Source organism: Ixodes scapularis, unplaced genomic scaffold (genome assembly GCF_016920785.2).
Source record: "Ixodes scapularis isolate PalLabHiFi unplaced genomic scaffold, ASM1692078v2 ptg000137l_1___fragment_3__unscaffolded, whole genome shotgun sequence".
NCBI classification, from domain to species: Eukaryota; Metazoa; Arthropoda; class Arachnida; order Ixodida; family Ixodidae; genus Ixodes; species Ixodes scapularis.
In genome coordinates this window covers 467,478-473,566 of record NW_024609920.1, presented here as the reverse complement: position 1 = coordinate 473,566, position 6,089 = coordinate 467,478, and the positions used below count along the sequence as shown (strand labels likewise).

The window sequence follows — 6,089 nt, the reverse complement described above, 5'->3', positions numbered from 1 at the left end:
ATGCAGTGAATTATTCGCAGGACCAATTTTTCGCAATTGTTTTCAAATCACAAAATTCGCAAAATTTAGGTTCTCGCGAAAATTAAATGTACAGTATCTCAATGTTGAACTGAAGATCCCTGCCTAACCTAAGATTTCAGACGCACTTGCTCGTTCCAATTGTCCAACGGTTTTAGACAAGTACTTGTTACAGAGTTAGACCGATAAGTGTGCATTTAACCACATTGCACATAAGAAATCTGCAGTGCCAAATGAGTAGGAGCCAGGTTGTTTCTTAGAACTGTTCCAACAAGTTTTTCTCTGCTACCTTTGCTGTGCTCATTAATTTGCCATAGTTACCGAGACGGAATTATTTCTTGAGAATCCATGGACTTGGCCGTCAAATGCAGTGCTTACCTTTTCAATGAACCATGCAGTGGACAGCGTTTCCTTTTCCGTGTCTCCCTGCTACACCAGGTACTTGATGGCTGCGGCCACACTGTGGTCAAGTAGCGCGCAGGCAAGGCCAAGCTTCGTCTTGTCATAATAAGAGGGATCCAGGCACTTCTCGTTGGACCGCGGGGCCAGCTTGAGCTTGTTCTCGGTGTCGACCTCGTGGAGCTTCTTGATTGCCGAAATGGAAACGTCACGTGTCGGAAGGTTGTACTTCTGTACGTACTCATCCGGTATGAGGATCGTGTGCCCTTTCGTGAAGTGGTTTTGTAAATACATCAGGATGTGTGGAGTGTCAGCCATGAAGAAAAGCTGTCGTCCTCCACCACAAGGAGGTTTGCAACTGTTGCGTAGGCGAGTGTGTTTGCCGCACACGATGTCACATACTTTCCAGACCGCTTGGTTGTTTCCTCCCATGTCAGAGATCATTACATCCACCTTGGTGCCAATCTTCTCTGCTTCTTTGATTATGTCAAAACAGACATCCTTCACCTCTTTTGCGTTGCACGAAGCACCCGTGAAATGGTATGCGACGGTTTGCTTCCACCGTGACGATATGCCTCCCAACATGATAACAAGGGCATGCGTTGCAAGTGGAGATTTTTTTGAGGCGGGAGATGCAGGTTGTATTGTTGGACTTCCAATTATACGCTTGGTAGTGTTGTCGTAATCCAGTCCAGGAGTTATGCTCATTTAGTCAATCATCAGGCATGCATCCGTTCTACCTCCGTCATGGACTCGACTTTTAGTGCAAGGGGTTGAAGGACCTCATGAAGTATGCCTGGGAGGAACTTTGTCTATAAGGCGTCGCTGAAGGGTGCGCTCCCTTGTTAGAGGAGTCAACAGCTCTTTGACGACGTCGTAGCCACGTGTGCCACAAGCAAGTCGCACTTTCAGGGCCTTCTGGATGGTTTCGTCTGACCAGCTCCTTCCACGCATGGTTCCTAAAATGCAATACAAATCTAGCATCATTCCGGGACACAGCTGTTATGGCTGCCATGATGAATTATCTTAAAAAGGCCCACTTTTACATTTTTTATATACTGTTTTGAATTAATTTTTTTTTTGTCATTTATAACTAATTTTTTTATAAACTCCAATTTTCGAGGTCACTGTTGTTGAAAAAGATGTAAACACTGGAATGTGTACCTCAAATAGGTTTGTTCAGCGTGCAAGCTCCGTGATCCTGAGGAAGGTCACTCCAGTTTCCTAGCAAATATTACTTTTGACAAAAGGGGGCTTATCTCGTCAAGCTTGTTGAGGATATGTTAGTCTGTTTCTGGATCATGACAGAAGCCAATCTGTTTGTGATTATACTGGCCACTGCTTAGGTTTCCTGCTTACATCATACCAATTATCTTTTTTAAAGGGAGAAGAGGAAATGTAGTAGAGGCAGCTAAAACTATTATCCTGTAGATCTCAGGAAGCCATAATGCGGAATTTTCGAATCCGACCATAACCGACCATAATCAGCTACATCAAAGGAGTTCGTTAAAAAGCCCGCTATTTAGGCTCAAAAACGCCTTGTAGTCCTCAAAGTGGCTGGATGTCACTGTTTCATTGGCTGTGTGCTACAAGGAAAATAATTGTACTACCAAATTAAGCAAAAACCACGTAAAACAGCAACATAACCGCGTGCACGTTCAAACCGAAACAGACCAAATTGAAGCAACTTAATGGCGCCGAGTGCGTCAGCGCCCTCTGTCCGCCGTTGAGGCAACTACTAAAATGGAAATGTCTATAGGTACCTTTTTCCATGGCAACATACTGGTCTGGGTTGAGCATCTTGTCCAGCATGTCCTGGGCTCTTGTCTTGTCAGCCACCAGAGCGCTCATTTTCTTCCTTGCACTTTGCAGCTGTCGCTCCAGGCTGTCAATGATGGCTCTTGCTGAGTCTGGCTGCAAGACACATGGTCCCGAGAAGCTTGTTTGGAGGGCAACAGACACCTTTGCCACTTCGCCCGCGGTTTCTCTTTGAAGTGCCTCAGTGCTTGAATGTGGTAGTGTCACGCTACCAAGTGGTGTCGCCTCACCTATAAAAAAATAAGGAGGCAGAATAGTTTGGTATTATTCATTTTAGAAAATTTAATTACAAGACACTTGGTATGTTCAACTGCATCCATGCCACTCTAAAAAACTAAATGGTTGGCAAATTTATATTTTGGACTTAGAAGTAAAAAAACAAAAAAACTAGCCATCGGAGCGGCAAAAAAAATAATTGGCTTTTCGTGCAAGGCGCATCAAAATATTGGGCCCTCGAGAAATCCAGCCATCTGCTCTAGGTCCTTACTTCGAGCTCATTTTGTTCTCTTTCTTCCTATAGAAACGCATTGCTAAGAAACGTGAGCATGCACCTGATCTCACAATGTCGCCGTCTGCTGCTTTAGACGTCCATTTGCTAAAGAAGCATTGATTAAATGAATGTGCACAAAAAGCTAGCGCTTCAAACCGGCAAGAGCCGGCGCCACTAACCTGGGCGCCGTATGCTAAAGTCACCAGCTCACCTAGCTTAGTCGACGCGGCGATCATGGTTCGTGGCGCATCCCTGGCTCCAGAACAGACCGCGCAACAAATGGACACTCGGCGCTTTGCTTAGGAGGTGTCTAATATCAGGCTTGAGCTTGTGCCCAGCCTTGTCGGAGCTAGGCTACTGTATCAAGGGAAGACAAACTAGACACCGGCAGCCGAGGCAAATGCTTCCAGTCCAGGTGTCGTCTGCTAAAAGCGCCACTTTGCTCTTAGCTGACGGCAGATGGAGAAATGACATCATCAACTTCAGGCTTCAGACGCTGGGCTGCTTAATGCGTCCATTCAGCCAGCTTTTTGTTGTCATGGTCAGACCTTATTGTGCAGAAGGATACTGCCGTGGTTAAGACAAGATTGGTTCAACCGCGTATGTTTATTCTAGCATAGCAATACAGGTGTGAGTCGTGCCCTGTCTGGTCGCGATCTGGTAGAGAGGGTCCTCGCTCGGAAGCAGTGGGCAGAGTCCAGGGTCACCCGGCGGCGGAGGTGATGATGATGATCTCCCAACATATACGGTGTAAGACAAGGTGCCCTTTCACCCTTTCGGGCGAAAGGGGACCTTGTCTTACACCAAAGGGTTCGAAATGAGGACCTAATGCTGAGGGCTGATTTGTTCCTGTGCCTAATATGGTGATGTACCTTACACGACAGACATGTTTTTAGATTTGAGCTTGAGCATGTTCCTTTTTATTGAGAGCGTGGGCCTAAAGTGTGAATGTGCTGATTTTTGTGATCTCTGTCCGCTCCGTTTCACCGTTGTGATGTACCGCAGGAAAGGCTAGAAGCACGAGCTTTTTGCTTTAGGGCGCATCTTTGCAGCACAAGCTCTACCACAGCAAGAGCAGTTGTTGGCTCTTGAGCTTGCACTTCTAGCCTTTGCTGCAGTACAACATGAGGGGAAACAGAGTAGGTGCCAAGCACCAAAGAGCATACTGCGCGGTGTAGTTACACATGCTGCACGTGCTGACGTCTACAGTGGCAAGTTTGTTAAAGCAAAGATCTTAAACAAATGGTACGCTGGATGCACATTTGCCAACATCATATTTCAGTCGTTTAGCTTGAATGTGTTGTACAGATAATGCGAGTGCGTGCAGAAGATGTACCTATATGCAATTTCACAAAATGACTTCATGCAAAAAATGTTTTTAGGTTCATGTATTGGAGTGTTTATACAAGCCGAAGGAGATTTGCGCAAATAGTGGTTCAAATCGACCGATGCAACGTTGCTTTACTGCAAAGAAAGCCGGAACATTGTGGCTTGCGAAGGCTATGAATGACGCAGCACTATCCCAATAAACCGCTAATCGTGCAAGCCTACAATTGAGGGGCTACGTGCAATAGTGGTACAAGTACACTTGTACTATTCATGATATTAACAGTCCCAAATATCATACTTATGCATGTGGTACTCTACTTTTGATACTAGGGAACGCTGTACACTTATTTACTCGAAGTTTAAACGCTAAACTGACCTTGACATGTACAGATAAAATTATTGAGGGACTTTTTGGCGCGCTCTGAATTTGCACTTTTACCACTATTGCACACAGCGCCTCAATTAAGACGAGCTGCCTCTCCAAAGGCTTGTGCAGAAGGTATTCTTTGCGTATGTTTTGCATCCTCGAAGTCTGATGCTTTTTTATTGATTTTGACTGAATTGTTTCATTTTGTCCATTGCTTTCTGACAATATTATTTGTGCCAGAATTTTGTGTAGCTATGGGAAGTACTGTGCTGCAATCAATATCTTGGCTGTACTTTAAATCGCTTTACACACCCTTCTTGTCCGTCTAAATATGAGTGTGAAACAGTGACGGTTTAATGGCAGTCAGTGAAATTATTCTGCAGATATTTTGGGTTCTTAATGTTACGGCTGTTGCACACCCGGACGGGATGTTTATGGTTAACAGAAATTGTAGCAACCACTTTGTTGGTCATTGAATCTTTCCCAAGAGTGAGTTGCCAAGAATCTGTGTAAGCAATTGAAAGTCACTGGATTTGTATTGTGTTAATTTGTCAAACATCAGCAGGAAAACCACGTCCTTGAAGCAGAGGCATATTGTAAGCTATACACAAACTCATGTTTACAAACAAACCGGAGCGCCTCTAGCGGACGCCACCGGCGCCGCGCATGCGCGGTGGATAATGGGCAAGAAGCCCGCCGTCGCCCATAAACAAACCATTGAATTGCGTTGTTGTCGGCGTCGGTAGGAGTCCCCGTGCTCCTTTTCACGTTGGAATTGTTGATTCTACGTTCTCCTAACAATGTCTGACTACTTGAACGGCTTCAGCAAAACTAACGAGGCCAAACTTTGCGTGAATAATGTGACATGCTGCGATTCATTTCACGTGGACGCCGCAGAATAGGCGCTTAAACCTGACTCCCATGATTAGATTCTGCTCGCTGTTTTCAGACGCGACGTTGATTGGACTGCAAAAGCGTGGACCGTAGCTGAGATGGTGGACGTCGATACTGAAAACCGCAAGTGGAATCGGGCATTACAAGTCGGTGATGGCCTTTGGTAACAATAACGATCAACATCTTCTTGTATCTGTTTACACTTTGTTTACTTACCCCAACCAACCTGCAAAAGTCTTTTGAGGCCTGCACTTTGTTCTTATCGCAATTACCGGGTCAACGTTTGGTTTACGGGCCGCTGTCGTTTGAACGAGCTGACGACAAAAAGCAGCCAATTTCGAAAGAGCAGACGACAGTTCGAACGCATGCGTAATGGGGTACGGGCAAGAAGCACCGCCGTCCCGCGCCAACAAACCACTCGAATGTCACGTTATCGGCGTCTGTGTGAGTCTGCATACTCTTTTTCGCGTTGGAATTGTCGATTCTACGTCCTCATCGCAATGTCTTACCACTTTAATCGCCTAAGCGAAATTATCAAGGTTCGTTACGCCGCTAAACATGGCGTAAATAATGTGACGTGCAGCGATTCATTCCCATGAACGCCGCAGAATGGACGCCAAAACCATGATGAGATTCTTCTAGTTATTTTCGGTAGCGACGTCGCTCGTGTTGCAAAAGTGTAGAAGGTAGCGGCGATGATCAAAGTCGATACTGAAAATCGGAAGCGGGAACAGACCAAGCGTAACAAGTCGGTGATGGCCACCGGCACCAATG

General features: G+C 45.6%; 1 pseudogene; it reads right to left on the bottom strand.

Annotated features, from left to right (window-relative positions):
- Window positions 1–447: 447 nt before the first annotated feature.
- Window positions 448–6,089, bottom strand: part of LOC120842987 — a 44,862-nt pseudogene continuing 39,220 nt past the window's right edge.